This window comes from Apis mellifera, linkage group LG3, assembly GCF_003254395.2.
Source record: "Apis mellifera strain DH4 linkage group LG3, Amel_HAv3.1, whole genome shotgun sequence".
NCBI lineage: Eukaryota > Metazoa > Arthropoda > Insecta > Hymenoptera > Apidae > Apis > Apis mellifera.
In genome coordinates, this window is record NC_037640.1 from 12,342,354 (window position 1) to 12,357,264 (window position 14,911).

General features: G+C 34.1%; 1 protein-coding gene across 3 annotated transcripts in view; it reads left to right on the plus strand.

The window, feature by feature from the left end:
* The first annotated feature begins 750 nt into the window (after window positions 1-750).
* LOC412956 (heparan sulfate glucosamine 3-O-sulfotransferase 1) overlaps window positions 751-14,911 on the plus strand; it is a 162,612-nt gene continuing 148,451 nt past the window's right edge. Inside the window, exons 1-2 of one of the 3 annotated variants that reach the window (XM_016911310.2) lie at window positions 752-1,310; window positions 12,566-12,715. The gene's annotated coding sequence lies outside the window, so the exon portion shown is untranslated. Of the gene's footprint in view, window positions 1,311-12,565; window positions 12,716-14,911 lie in introns of all 3 variants that reach the window. The other 2 variants (XM_016911312.2, XM_396407.6) reach the window with 2 other exon arrangements.

Consider the following 14,911-nt stretch of genomic DNA (forward strand, 5'->3'; position numbering starts at 1 on the left):
TCATATTGCTATAATTTATTCATTGAGTGATCGGTTTAAGTTTGCATATGCAAGAGGATGATAAGCAACTATTTTAAATTAGTGCGTAATGATTCAATACGGTCGTTCGCGAATCAGCAATATATGAGACAGTCTTAAATTTCGCGTTCTAATAATAAATCTTTAAATGTGTATTTTAACGCAATCAAATGCATTGTAAACTGAGTTCAAGGAGACGATAAATAAAAAAAACGACGATCGAAACGAGTTAGCCGACAGAATATAATTAAACTTCATTTTTCAATTTTCTACGCTCTTACGTTACAAATACGCGTAATAAATGTATTACACGAACAATTCGGAATCGAAACTGGTTTATATTATTTTTGACATCGAAGTGTGTACGTCAAAAATTAATATCGAGTTATATATAATTTATATTTTTTTTATATGGTGTGTAATTTTTCATAAACTTTTATCAATTATATAAAAAGATTTATAAAATAGTGAAAAGTGGGTCGTCGATACGTACATATCTGTTAGAAAGTTAGTATTTATTATTCGAAGAGGCGTGCGTCAACGTAAGAAAATTGTAGTCAATGAAGACGGAACAAACGAATCAGTTGAAGAGGCAAGCCTCTTGTCCGAGTCGTTATAATTAACTCTAGCCTTTCGAATTTTCCGCGCTTCTGCGATTGTGTACACGAGTACGGGAAGAACGAGTAGGGGTAGGTGGATGGTGGTCGGCTACGGTCGGTGGTGGGGGCCAAAGTAGGGGAAGAAGTAGCGAGGGTTTACGGTGGAGCAGATAGGTGTCGCGTAGCGATGGAGGGGGTAACTGGTGCGTGCGAGCGCACGAGCCCGCCAGTTCTTCGGTGAGGCTCGAGGAGGTCAGGTTAACTCTCGTCACTATTCCGCTCGGCAAAACGCGAATCTCTCTCTCTCTCTCTCTTGGCTCGTGTATACACAAGAAGTGCACGCACGGTTCTTGTATTTCGACTTGTCACGTTGATCACGGTGTTTGTTTGTTTATTTTTAATAGCTATGGAACGCGGTCGAGACGCGTAAACATTATTTTCGTTACGTCGCGTGTTCGGTGCTGATCCCGTCGAGTGCAAGGGCGAGTCGTCGTTCTCTCGCAATCTCGTCTCTTTGTTATTCCGCCTGGGTTGTTTCTTTCGGGCCGAGTGGTGCAAATAGGTGATTTTTACGAATGCGGGATCAGAAGTTTACCGTCATCGAGGGGATCGTTATTAGAATCTTGGAGAGTTAAGCAGCCAATGTATGTTCGTCCGCGGCCTAGTGACCTGACCTTGGGTCGGCCCGACCAGGTGTGTATGTTAAATGCTCATACGTATAGCTCGCATTGTATTCGCGAAGAAAACGGACCCGTGTTCGTCAGTCAGCTGTACGTTGTTGAATTCCTCCCTCGTTGGTGCGAGTGTAACGATAGAATAGACGGAAAGAGAGATGGAAAAGAAACATGATTCGGGATAAAGTCTTCGCACTGTTACCGCAACACCTATACACACATTGCCAACTCGACCGCTTAACGTGGATACGTCGTACACCTCCGGCTGCTTTGTTTGGATAAGAGGATTCCGAGCCGAGTGTTTGCCGGTTTGCATCGTTTCCCTCCATGTTTTTCTTGTGTACATGTCCTCGCAATGGGGTAAAACGTTGTCCTTCGATATGACAGTCATAGCTTTAGAAACATGTATTGCGATATATATCTTTTAACAATCTATGAGATTATGAAAAAAATGGATTTATCGTTTATCATTTGTTAGTTTCTTTGATACTTGTTTTCTTCTTCTTAAGGATAAACGGTGATTGATTGCTTTTAATTTTTGATTCGACGGTATATGTAAATTTTTACTTTTTAGAAAACAAGCTTTTCGGTTCGTTTCAAAGTGTTCGTGATCAAAGACTCTTTCAGAGAGAAAGAGAGAAAAAAAGGAAAGAGAGTAAAAAATATGTAAAAAGCTTAATTTTAGATTATGATTTTACAAATATTTATCAAATATATAAATATAATAATGTGTTTTTAATAAGAATATTAAAGGATTCCTGAGAAAATAAATTATTAAATTTAAAATATCCATGATTCGCTGTGTGATGAATTCGTCTTTTGATACTATCTATAATAATTTAGAAATATTTTAACTTCTCGATTAAGATCAAATTCTTAGAATCACGTAGAATAGTTGATATTTCAATTTTCAAGTTGCGTATGATTGATCTATGGAGTATAAATATAATATATTTTCTGGAACGATGAACCTGTCCAGAGTGATTTATTATTAGACGTATGATAGTTAACTAAGGGAACTCGAAATTCCATTATGATTTATCAGCAGTTCGGTACTTGAGAGAAGTGTGCGTGACGAGCCCTAACCGACGCCCTGAATCAAAGATACTTTTTCTTACATCCAGGAAACGGGTACGGTCGATTAACATTTGTTATGCATCGCGTGCTGATTTATTCGAAACTTGACAACAACTCGTGCCTGTTGCTGTTGCTTCCGCTTGCCTAAATTCCCCTTTTTTACGAATAATAACGTCTTTCATTGTAATCTGCTTTACTGCGTTTAATAATCGAGAAGTTGAAGTGGTAAATGATGCGAATAGTGACGATTCTCAATTCAAATGCGAAATATGTGCTTGTTGATTTTGGCATTTACATCGGTTAACGCTCAAACAATATGGACTCTCAGTGTTGCCAGCTTTACAGATTTGGCGAATAATACGGTGAAAAATATATCAGATTTCTGTCTCTCGACAGAATCTTAAGATGTATCGTAAATTATTTTATCACTCGCATCATTTTTTTTACTAAATAGATTTTTTGATTAAAAAAAAAAATAATTGATTAAAAATATTTTTCGTTAAATCTTTTATTTAAAATATTTAAGATCATATATTTGTATACTCGATATTTGTATACTTTATAATTTTATCACTCGCACCATTTTTTTTACTAAATAGATTTTTGATTAAAAAAAATATATTTTTCGTTAAATCTTTTATTTAAAATATTTAAAATCACTCGATATTTGTATACTTTATAATTTTATCACTCGCACCATTTTTTTTACTAAATAGATTTTTTGATTAAAAAAAATATATCTTTCGTTAAATCTTTTATTTAAAATATTTAAAATCACTCGATATTTGTATACTTTATAATTTTATCACTCGCACCATTTTTTTTACTAAATAGATTTTTTGATTAAAAAATATATATCTTTCGTTAAATCTTTTATTTAAAATATTTAAGATCACTCGATATTTGTATATTTTATAATTTTATCACTCGCACCATTTTTTTTACTAAATAAATTTTTTTAATTAAAAAAAATATATTTTTCGTTAAATCTTTTATTTAAGATATTTAAGATCACTCGATATTTGTATACTTTATAATTCTTCTTTGAATAATATTTAACAGAGAAACGAATATGTTTATTCAAATTTTTTTTGTTACTGCAATATTCGATTTAGGAGAAACGTTCGTACGTTTCACCGTGACGCGAGTCGATTGTCGGTTTAAAAAGTAATCTATACTACTGGGATTTGTTCCGTGTCGAAGAAGATTCTCAAAGAATGCAATATCCGGCACATGATACAAACGTATGTCGATCCACAGTCGTTCAAGCAAGGTCTTTATTCTCGTGTGTATATGTATGTGTGTGTGTTCGCAATATAAAATAAATTTCATTAAAAAAGAAAAAAAAAAACGATGAGATTCATATTTCAAAAATTTATCTTTCAATTACGCATAATAAAGAAGAATATAAGATACTCGAAACGAAACTTACTTTTGTTTCTCACAATTGTATTTAATTGTTAATAAAACAAAAAAAAAAAAAATTTTATTTTGTCGTTCCATGGAAAAATTCTCCCCTCTTTTCTTTTACTAGATTCGCGGAATCTGAGTTTTAATTGAATCGACATTTCAATATCGAAAATATACCCCCCCCCCCCTCCATTCCTCGCGACCGTTTCAGGTTATACTTGGAAAAAAATGTAAGCCGGTAAAAAAAAAAAAAAAGTATCGGTTCGGTCAGTAGTCAACGCGACTTATTCTTCTTCTATTCAGATTGATGAAAGGTTATTTCATTCGGGATTGTCGAAGCAGCGGCGTTGATGGTGAAAACAAACGTTGAAATTCACTTTGTTACCACGTTGGTTGTAATTAGAACGCAGCGCCCCGTCGACTTTTCTTCCAACTTCCCTTTGTTTTCAACCCGTACGTTGAGAAGAAAGTACGAGTACAAAGTGGTTGTTGGACTCGAAAAAGCTGATGAGCAGACGAGAAAGCGCAAGAAAATTTCTTTCAAAGTTGACGGCGTTTCCCTCCTCGGCTATTCTTTAGAGGGCTCGTCCCATTACGTTATAGAAATTTCCAACCAAGCCTAACCTTAACCGCGAGTTAACGATCAAAACTTATCGCATCGCTTGGACGCTCGCCAAAAATTCTCCTCGAACACTGTTTACTTTTCCTTCCTTCCCAGTATCGATTTCGATCGTCCGATTAGAGACTCGAGTCTTTCTTATTCGTCGAAAAGTAAGCAACAGTTAAAGATTTGACCGAATAGCGCAGAGTATTTCTTCGAAGCGTGAAAACACTTTGTAATTTTCAGATGGATTGTACTCGATCGTGATTCGATAATTCACGACGAGATAGAATTTTAATCAGCATTGTTCGATAATAAGTCGAGGATTTTTACAACAACGATTATACAACGTTATAAGATTATCGCGTGTTTCGCAAATCGGTTGTTCTTCGTTCTTTTCCCCCGATTACAATTGCGCGTAATCGGATTATCGATCCGATTACCAAGCTCGAGAAACTGTAATTAGCATTACGCTCACATTTTATATACACGGCCGTGGTACACTCAGTGGTAAATTCTACTTATCGCGATGCTACGATGCGTTTCGTGTACATACTCATGCATGCACGTCTGCCATTATAATTACGACACGATATAACATTGAACGGGTTTCGCATAATTAATTTCCCACCGATTTTTCATCAATTCTCCTTCCTCGCCTATTTTTTTTTTTTTTTCTTATCAATTATTTATTCAATTCATTTTTAATTTTCTCACGGTTTAATTAATCGTGCTAAAAAAAAAAAAATAATAAAATAAATTCTCCAATTATTAATCGCGTGACAAATCACGTGGATCAGGAATTAATACGAATAATCTCAAGTTAATCTAAATAATCATTTTTGAAATTCTCTTCTCGCCTCCTTGCAACTTTTGATCGCGTGTGATAATACGAGCCTTGTAATTGCGCGACACGAACAACACACTCGATTGCACTTTTGTATTGCTTTTTCATTTTTTCCTTTTTTTTCTTCATTTCCTTCGAGCGCAAATTTATCTCGAACAATCGCAAGAAACGATAATTTTTAAAAGAGACAAAATTTCTTCCGTTGAACGGAAGATATATATAATAACGCGAATCTCGCTCCGCAAGAATTCGTAAAACGCGGGCAACGCGGGCAAGTTTTGTACATAAATGTTTTGTTTACTCGTCCCCTCGGTCAATATTGTCTATGTCCCTTTCTCCTCTGCTCGTGTTTCCCTCCCATATATACCGGGGAGAAGCATCGACTAGAAAGAAGAAAGATTAGGAAACAAACCTGTGAACAAAGTGGCTTTGTATCCTTCTCTCTTTTCTCTCTCTCTCTCTCTCTCTCTCTCTCTCTCTCTCTCTCTCTCTCTCTCTCTCTCTCGTCCGTTTTCGGTCGACAGTATCGATCGATGGGCTCCTGTTTTGTCGCGCATCGTACACGTCGCAATATATATATATATATATATATATATTACGCGTCGAAATTTCGTTCCAACTTAATCGTAAGCTCTCAATCGTTTAAACGATGATTTTTATAACTCGGTATCAGAAGGAGGAAGCTTTCTTCCTCAGTTTTCATTTCCTCGGGATCAATTTAAACTCTGTCACTCTGTTTTCCTCTGTTCCCGTAAAGTTTTCACGAGTGTTTACGGATCATTTGTCCTCGCTCCACCACGGCGTTGTTTCGATATTAATGATTGAATATTCATGGCGTCCGGGAATTATGTTTATCCTTGTTGTTAAATGGCTCAATTACCTTTGAATTATGGCGGGATGGATTAAAATATCAGAATAATACCCGGCTGTAAAACGACATCATTACTACAAGCAATTTCTCTTTCGAATCGTGACGTGTACAAACTATATACATTTGCATGATAATTACGCATATAATAATTATATCGTAATTTTCTTCCCCATTCAATTCAATCTTTCTTGAGCGAGATAATAAATAATATCTTTTTATAATATATCTCGAAAAATTCAAACGGACAACCTGTTCGCGTTTGGCAACGTGCAAGACAACTTGAGATTTAATCGATCCACACAAAAACATTTTTAATTAATACAGATAGGAGAGGGATATACCTTTTTGCGGGCCAAATGTAATTCCATTCGTAACTTCTCCGCTCGAAAGTTTTTAGCTCAGTCGGTATTGCCAAGTTTGATAACCCGGTCGGTATCCGGCCTTTATATACACACTGTTACGCCTCGGTAGTTCGTCGATTCTCACGCAAACGTGCCAAACCTTCAACACGTGGTTTTCCTCCGACTAAACCGTTGCCCGATCGTATTACTTATTACGCGCGTGTCTCATCCCTCTTTTCAATCAAACCATATACCCGTCACGTACGTGTATCTATCTCTATATATATGTGTTAATTTTTTTTTTTTTTTTTTTTCAAATTAAATTTCAACTCGGAAATATTTTAACAAGGTCAAGTGCCGGATACAATAAGGTTATTAAATATGAATTTCGGGAACACCTTGGATCTGGATAACATTATTACACGATCGTGTTTTATTATTTAAGTTTGAATTGCATATTTAATTGTACGTTATGGTTGTTAATTATTACAGCAGCGCACTTATCATATGGCCGCGTTCAAGCGGTTTAATAGGCAGATACGTATTAAGTATAATTTATCGTCGCGCTAGTATCACGTTGAATTGTTCAGAAAACTTAAAATATTTACGAATACGTAATTTTAAAAATTTAAAGAGCTTGGAAAAATATTTTTTTGATAGATTTAACGAGATTACAAATTTATTTATTTATATTCGAAATTATGAAATTCCAGTAGAAAAAGAACTTAAAAAGTAAAATTTTTCAACTTCACGTCGAAATTTTCGATTTTGTAAATTTTCTAAATTTCTTTATTTTTGAATATTTCGAGAAATCTTTATCGAATTAACAAGTATGGGAAGTTATTTTAAGAAGAAATTGAAATTCGAACAAGATACGGAGAAATATTCAAAGTTGGAAATATTAGTTCGCAAAGTTGGAAACATGTGGCGCGATCGCGACACTCGAGAAGTTGGCCGCAATCGAGGATCGAATTATCCTTGCGAGCCACGTTATGAGATTATCCGTGTCTTTCTGTGTCTGCACGTGTTGGGAGGAAGGGGATATATTTCTCGGTTAAAGAGGCAATGCTCGAATTTAAGAGCGAGATGTATCCAGCTTTGATCGATCTATCTTTAAAACTGTTGAAAAGTCCACTTCTACTTCTTGAAAAGTAAAACCTGAATCTCTATTTCCGTATATTTAATGTATTTATAGCTATATATATATATGTTCAATCCGTTATTCCATTGAAGTGATTTAATCGAATGAAAGCAAACAACTGATGCTTTTAATAATAAAAAAAAAAAAAAAAAGATATTAAAATACCTTTGGAAACGACGAACACGACCGATGCATAAATAAATTGAATATTTATGTATCTCCCGAGTACAATCGCAGCAGAAAATGGAAAGGCTACCCTTCGAGAAGCGAGTTCGATTAATTGAAAGTCGATAATCGATATGTATCGGTGGCCAGCAACGTTCCGTAACCATCTATTAAATTAACATGTAACGTATAACATCATGTATATCGCGTCGAACGAGATATATATATATTACGTTTCTTCTAAAGTAACGAAGGCACTCGAGACGTGTCCTTTGAAATCTACTTTCCTCCAGTCGAAATAGAACCACTGCCTGTATTTCAAACCTGTACGTGTCTCGTATTACGCGTGGATGATCGCTCCATGAATTTCTCTATCCCACCACCGACTACGGCCAGCGTAGAAAAACGATCTCTTAACCACGTGACAAAGTGTGCTGACGTTGCCAGCGGGAATAGTCTACTGGTTGCAATCCTGCCACCTTTGACCAATGAAATAGTCCAAGAGATGGCGTACCTTTGGACGGATCATTAAAACTGTCTCTCGAATGTCTGTTGAGAACCTAAAGCCCTCTTGAGAACCACGCATCTCGCGAGATGAAAAATCTTTCGATTTGTCGTTCGAAATTGCGACATGTTGTCTCGTTTGTCGTTTCTCGAACGCATCGTTTCGATTTTCTTCAACCGCGACGTTATTCTTCAATTTTCTTGATTCGTTCAAAGTCGATTGAATCGAGCCAATCATCGTCTAGAAATTTTATCATTGGTCTACTGTCCACGATTCCTTTATATTATTTGTCTGAGCGTCACTGGATCTAGTAACTAGTGACGGGTAGAATTTAATAGTTGAATAAAGTTAGTTGGATAAGTTACTTTGATAATTTGTTAATTGTTAAAAATAAAACGATAGTTGCAAATAATTGTAATAATTGTAAAAGATCGAGATAATAGCTGTTAACAAATAATTACTTAAAGTATTATTTTATTCGAAAATTTCAACTAGTTACTTTTTCAACGGATTGATTAACTTAACCACAATTATTTTGTTCCACTCGTTCGATTATTCAAGTTTCTATAAATTAATTCCATCGGTTAATTAATTATTCATTGAACTGTTATACGTTCTTTTAAATTTCTTATTCATTATGAGACATCTCGGTTAACTTTTCCTGAAAACACGTTGTTGAGATGAAAGTTATAATTGAAACTTAGCATTTTTTGAAAATAAGTATGAAAGATTCATTTGCTTGACTTATGAAATCATAGTTCGTTACGAACTTGTTGCATTTTAATTTTGCCTTTCGCCTATTTTATTCATCTCGCTCTTGAATTTATTATTATTAACCTCGTAAAGAAGGATCGTTGCGAGCGAATTTTCCTGATTTTTTTCTTTTTCCTTCTTCTTTTTCTCAAGGGAAAAGTCTAACGTTTACATCGATTTTTAAATTTTTCATGCAGCCGTAATGATATTTTCTCTTCTATCGTAATTTTCTTTTGATCAACGATGAATCAAAATTGATTAAAATTGAAGAATAATTTTATTCTTAAAGCGGCCTGTACGTCGTGCAATGTGTATTTAACGATACAAAAGTATGTCAGAATGCAATGTAGGTTATCCTAACCTAATAATTAACAAGCTGTCATTCACGTTATGTTATCAGTGGAAACAATATGTAAATTAAGCGCGATTATACTTATTGGTTATTATCACCCGTCGTAATGTTTGTATTTTCCAATTGCATCTAAGCAACGTTGCTATAAATTTAAAACATCTCGTTATCTCTTTATCGCGGAGAAAATTAAAACGCGTTCATCGATATATTTATAGTGCAACATTTATAGTGAATCACGGTAATTCGAATAATATTAATTGTGCAAAATTCATTTTCAAATATATAAAAAAAATAATTGTTTGTAATATACAACAATTATATATTAAAATTTTAAATAAATCTTCTTGATTTTTTTTAAATTAAAGTTAAAAAATTGAAATTTTCAATTCTTATTGCCATATTCGATTCACAAAATTTTGCCAATAATTTTATATTAAAATTAATTTTAATGTATATTACCAATATTCTCCATTTAACTATTTTTATGTTATAATAAATACAATTTTATTTATAATTATTAGTATAAAATTTTAACAAAATTTAATTAAATTATTATATTTATAAATATTTTTAAAATATATTAACTTATTTTACATTAATAAATATATATATATAAAATATATGTATTAATATATAAATATTTATAAAACCATTATTTAAAAATATTTTTTAAAAATTAAAAACGCTCAAATTTAAGTTAATTTTTTATACTAATTACATAAATTATAAATTAGCCTTCTTATATTTTTTTCATTTTACAATTTTATCGTTATTTTGCTAAATCATCATCGAATAATCTAATAATCTAATAATAATATATATATATATAATATAGCATAATTTTTTTTTTGATAAACATTTTCTTTAAAATTTCAGTTTATCGAATACGTTTGTCAAATTCGAAGTTTTTTAATTCCTTTCCCAAGATTACTTCGAATCACAAATATTCGTATATATATATATATATATTTACGTGGCAATTCTAAAGATTAACCAACCGAGAGGAAAGCAATTATTTACAGGGAATCGTGAAAGATCCTCGGAGAAGGGAGAGGCATTGGTGGAGGGGGGACGAATGGTGTATCGGGGTCGGCCGATCGCGTCGTAAATCCTTCGATTTTGTTCGGACGGGAAACACGATGCTGCTGCGGCAGAATTTGGCGCAGTTTCGCGGCATTCCTCTCCCTTTTTTTTTCTTTCCTTTTCCTTTTCTCTTTCTCTTTTTTTCCCCCTCCCCCGATCTTCGACCGTCGCGTCGCGAGAATTTTTCTCGCAATTTCGGTTATGCAAGATGGCGGCGGGGATTCGTATCACGTCCCGCCTCTCCTCGATATATTTCCTCGTTCCGCTTCAACTTTAACAGCACGGTTTTTATCAACCGATGGAGGACCGTTCGTGTAAATTTTCGTAGAAACATTCCTGGAGGAGGGGAAATGGGCTTTTTTTTTTTTTCTTTCCTCGACATCGAATTTTTTTTTTCGTATTCTAACGAGAATTTTATGAAGATCCAGAAAAATCCTTTGATTTTGTGTATTAACAAACAACGCTCTTCCACTTTATTAATTATAAAAATATAATATATTTCTTATTAATTATAACATTCCAGTGATGTCTTGGAAAATTCGAGTTCAATTGTTTGCTAGAAATAAAAATTTTTTCAATTCTTTTCATAGATTCGTGATATTTGTTTATATTATAATATCTAACGTTGTTTTATTTCTCTTTTTATCCTGGAGGATCGATCGACTTGGAATCTATCTCCGAGTCGAGTTCCTGAGAATATCGATGCACCATCCAATTATTACGCGCCAATATTGGTGTTTCTAAATTGCAATTCTATTTGCAACCGTGCGTTCGACAGTTGGGGCGATCACTCCGTTTCGAGTTTTGATTCGTTCGTTTAATTATTTACGAGAAACGTCTCTTCTTGCGTCGAGTTCGGATAAGAAATTCGTTTTCTCCTTCATCGATTATTCGTCGGATGTCAATTTTGTCAAAATTGTTAGTCGAGTGGTTTCGAAATGGTTTCGAGTACGTCGAAGAGCCACTGTTGCGACCAAAGATCTCCAACGAATGGTTTCGAGTTCGAAGATTAAAGCTTTGTGATGCAAATCAAAGGATCCGCCATTGTTCTCGCGGAACAAACATCCTCGATCCTTAAAGCTTAATCTCTCTTAACAATCCGCTTTCGTTTCGTTTGAATCGAAGGAGAAAGAGAGAGAGAGAAAGAGAGAGAAACGTGCGCAGTTATTTTTGGATTACGCGTGGCTCCACGCATCGAATAGGTTAAAATCGGTTGGCTCGTGCGCATGCGCAAAGTTCCTTCGTGTTCGCTGCGCGGACACGCGAATTAAGTGGCGCTTCACGCGCAGCGATAAGTAGCGCCCCTTGGAAAACTTTCGACTCTGAACGATACTTGGTCGATAGGATAGTTTACCAAGGATCGTTAAGATGTTGCGTACAGGTATTCGATCATAGTTTTACCCATAGTTTCTCCACAGTGAACAAGATGTCGTGAAATTAATTCGTGAAATCACGATTCCTCTCGACGGATAGTTCGCGAATTATTCGAAAGTTTCGTTAAATTTGAAAGAGTAGAGTAATAACGATATTTTTTTCTCTCGGAAATTCACGTATCGCGTAACGGTGCGCACGAAAATTCGAAACGACGATAATCGGTCGGAAAATAACAATTTCGTATAAATCGTTTAAGGAGTGTCGTTAGGAGTATATTAAATTAATTAGAGGGGAAGCAAAGATCGAGTGGATTTGTCTTAAAGGAAGAGCCATTATAATTAAGCGAAGTTTAATTAAGGATCGTTTGTTACACGATGCTTCTTCGTTTCGTGCACATCGTTAATTACGCGAAATAATTATTAGAGAGACGGATACAAGCAGCAAATGTTAATCCAAATTTGAATTTAATCTTTAAATTGTGCTACCTAAAATTTACGTCCCGATATATTTATTTATCGACCGAGTTTCAATAACTTTATCGTATTTTAGCTATATTTAATCGCAATAAATATACAATTTTCTCGCGATTTAACAATCAAAATTGTCAACGAGGAAACTGTCAAATTCTGTGACAGTTTGCATCAAGGTGTCAAACGAGTCGTTGACAACGTTGATTTTATCCTATCCTATGTACGTATTTAGGATGCAAGTTAGGGAGGAAACGACGACTAATAAATCGATTTTCCAACGGCAGCTAAACTCGGAAACGGTTACAAAACCGTTGTTGGAGAGCTGGAATGTTGTGCGGCAGCCAAAGTCGCGAAGCTGGGATTAATCGGAGTTCGACGTTACTTAAAACCAGTTCGATTTACCCGGCGAGGATAATCGTGACTCGACCACACGGGTACGTACACAATGTGAAATGTTACGGTTACGTAGGAGAGAAATTCCGTGAAACTTATGACACGTGCTGTACTCGCACAACGGTGTGCAAACAAGCTCACCCGATTATGGCCGTCGGAACCACCGTCGTCGTGGCAAGAGGTGTGCGACAGCGACGTCTAAATTAGGGAATGAAATAGGAGGGAGAGAGATGTCGGCTGCTAGTTGGAGTTCTTGCGAATTGTTATAGACTTTTAAACTTAAATACAAACTTTAAAGTAAAGTAATGTAAAATACTCGCGCGAATGTATCCGTGGATAAATAAATAAGCGATAATAGTTTAAATTTGAGAATAATTGCTCTTTTTTTTTAAATTTTATTAACCAGGAAAAATCGTTACTCTTTTTCTCGCGAATAACTATAAATTTGTAAATAAAGTAAATAGAGAGGAATGTCTGACTAATTTGAAACGATAATTGAAATTCTGTTGACTCAATCGCCTTTTTGATACATCTTTACTTCTCTCGATAGTAATAAAATCAACGTCACGTTCGATATATCGAAGAAGCTTCTCTTTCTCAATTTGAAAAATCCTTCTTCTTCGAACGAATTTCGCGTTCGTTGTTCCAATTGCGAGGAGGTTCGCAACGAGGATGCTCTCGAGGAAGAATTTTCTTTTGGAAGTTAGTGTGCCCGAAACTGTCCCGGTTGCGCATTTTTGCCGAGATAATTCCAACGTATTATTTCTTCCTCGTTCTCCACCATTGCTCGTATATTTTGCGTGGATTTGAACCGACCGTTTACGCTCGATGAATGTTTAAATAGAGTCCAGCCCTCTCTCGCGGCTCTGCCCCATTCACACCGCGGCCACTCACCACACACACACACATATTCTTCGCGATAATATTTAACTTGTTGTTCGTGTTTTCTTCAGCGGCGCCAATTTTTAATTCGACCCTCGGTTTTTCGTTACAAATCGGTGCAATTATTTCCGATATTGCTCGATCTTTCTTGTTTCAATTAGAGATATTTGTGAATAATATATATATATATATATATATATATATAATTTTGAACGATTTTTTTTCTTTTTTAATTTTTGAGGAATTTTTGTCAGCTTTTAGTATCGATACGTATTTGTCAAGTACTCTGCGATTGTGGGAAATTTTAAATTGCAAAATCTTTAAGAATTTAATTCGCTTTGCCGCTCGAGGGAAAATTAAATGGAGAAAAGGCAATTGTTTCACCGCTTTAAGAAAAGATCGTTCGTTCGACCGATCGGAATCGCTCGATATGCAAATTTTTGCGTGTGAGCCACGAAATATGCAACGATTCGCATAAAAATAACATATTCTCGAATAATTGCAGATGCTTACTTGCGAAAAAAAATGATTACACGCGCATTCAACGGTAACTAAATAACCAATTTAGAAAATTTATCCGATTCGACTTTTATTCGTATTAGTGTTAAATTTCGATATATTTGTCTTCTTCAATCGATTCCTTCCGTTCTCCTAGCTGTTTCTTAATTAGAAAGGCTCGTTGAAAATGAACATTCGTTCGAGCAAATTGTCAATGTCTTTAACCTTCTCCCACTTTATCCTCGAGGATTGATTCACTTGTTTGAAAATCTATCGTAACATTCGAACTGTATATATATTTTCACGAAATATGTAAAATGGTCTGCAATTCGAAACGAGTAAATTTTTTCTCAAATTAGAAAAATTTTTCAACAATTCAAGGAATTTGTTACTTATTCCCTCGATTGGAATAAATTAATTTTTTCTATTTGAATTCCATTCCTTTATTACATTTTTTAAAATATTTAAAATAATAATCTTTTGTCGACAATTTATACCCTACAGAGAAAATTAATTAATTTTCAGTAAGTAAGTGGAAAATTTTATATTTTATTACATTTTTTTGCTTATTTAGAATAATAATTTTTTTATATTAATAATAATAATAATAATAATAATAATTTTTATATAATAATAATAATAATAATAATAATTTTCTTATATAATAATTTTTTATCGACAATTTATATTCCACAGAAAAAGTGGAATTAATTAATTTTCAGTAAGTAAGTGGAAAATTTTATATTTTATTACATTTTTTTGTTTATTTAGAAAAATAATTTTTTTATATAATAATAATAATAATTTTCTTATATAATAAAAATAATAATAATAATAATAATAATTTTCTTATATAA